Source organism: Branchiostoma floridae, chromosome 5, assembly GCF_000003815.2.
Source record: "Branchiostoma floridae strain S238N-H82 chromosome 5, Bfl_VNyyK, whole genome shotgun sequence".
Classification (NCBI taxonomy): Eukaryota; Metazoa; Chordata; class Leptocardii; order Amphioxiformes; family Branchiostomatidae; genus Branchiostoma; species Branchiostoma floridae.
Window position 1 is genome coordinate 5192427 of NC_049983.1, and position 1317 is coordinate 5193743.

At 43.7% G+C, this 1317-nt stretch overlaps 1 protein-coding gene across 7 annotated transcripts in view; it reads right to left on the reverse strand.

Moving 5' to 3' along the window:
- LOC118415356 (E3 ubiquitin-protein ligase Midline-1-like) overlaps positions 1-1317 on the reverse strand; it is a 16386-nt gene that overhangs the window by 12960 nt on the left and 2109 nt on the right. For 3 of the 7 annotated variants that reach the window (XM_035819905.1, XM_035819898.1, XM_035819899.1), the window contains exon 2: positions 1185-1312. The exons of 2 other annotated variants lie outside the window; for them this stretch is intronic. The gene's annotated coding sequence lies outside the window, so the exon portion shown is untranslated. The remainder of the gene's footprint in view (positions 1-1184; positions 1313-1317) is intronic. 2 more of the 7 variants (XM_035819902.1, XM_035819903.1) reach the window with 1 other exon arrangement.

Consider the following 1317-nt stretch of genomic DNA (forward strand, 5'->3'; position numbering starts at 1 on the left):
TCGGTAAACACAGCTGAAAACGTGTTCCTAACCGATCCAACATGGCTGCCATGATCACATGCGGTGACAGTATATCTAGCACCCTATATGATAGCAGATTCCGATGTATAAAATTGTGCTGTAAACACGTGAAAAAGATCGTATTTTGGGTTGATAATGGACACAGGATACCATTTGTATTTTTCAGAGTGTTGATTGTCAAATATAATCGTAAGATTTCCTCATTTTAGTGGTTTCTAGCACTGGGTGTGTCAATAGCCTAAACAGGCTATCGCCACACTGAGTGTGTCTATAGCCTAAACAGGCTATCGACACACTCAGTGTGTCAATAGCCTGTTTAGGCTATTGACACACTGGGTGTGTCAATAGCCTCGCTCGTCATAAAATCATAGTTGAAATACATGTATAGCCAGCAGCGAGAAAAAACTTTTCAAAAACGTAACTGTACCATTTTAACGGTGGTCACCACTTATCAAGCACAAGACAACAAAATAGACGCCTTCTGTTGAAATACCAATTCATACCGGAGACGCATCCCCGTCTTGTAATTAGCTATACGAAAGGGTATGTCACCCCGTAAGGGGCGGTATAACCCCGTCGTGTGTAAACATGTGCGAATATAATATGTTTGATCACGTCGACCGATGATGATGATGATGATGAATTCATACCAACCTTACAAAAAGACCACAAGAAAAAAAGGCTCCCTTAGAAGCCATATCTAGTGTGAACTCATACGAAGTGTGAAAGGGGCCAAACATGTAACTTACTCACAATATCCGCAAGAGCCCATAGGGTAGCAACACTATCGCGCGTACACACTACATGTATTTGTTACTAGTAACAGTTTCCCTGCGTTGTGTACACTACTGACCGAATAGTTTACATAAGGCCTACCCCCAAGCCAAACATGCTATTGACAAAGCGTCTTTTAATGACGCTATAAACCCAGCCATGTGGCGGAATGTACATAAAGTACCCAAACCCAAACCAAATACAAATCTTACCACGATGAACTCTCTCTCTTTCCTGTCTCTCTAATACGCTCGCACGCACGCACACATACACACAGACACATGCGCACACACAAGCAAACACAGCCACACGCACACGCGCACACAGACATCAACAAAGTATTGACAGTATTTGCAATGATGAAGACATCTAGAACGAGAGGGACCCACATGTCCTCAGTCTCACCCAGGAGACGCCTCAGAGTGATGTTCGTCTATCGCACAGCTGCCACCAGTGTTAGATGAACGTCCACTCTGAGTCGAGCTAACACCTGCTTCCTTTTCACACCATATCGGACCTGTG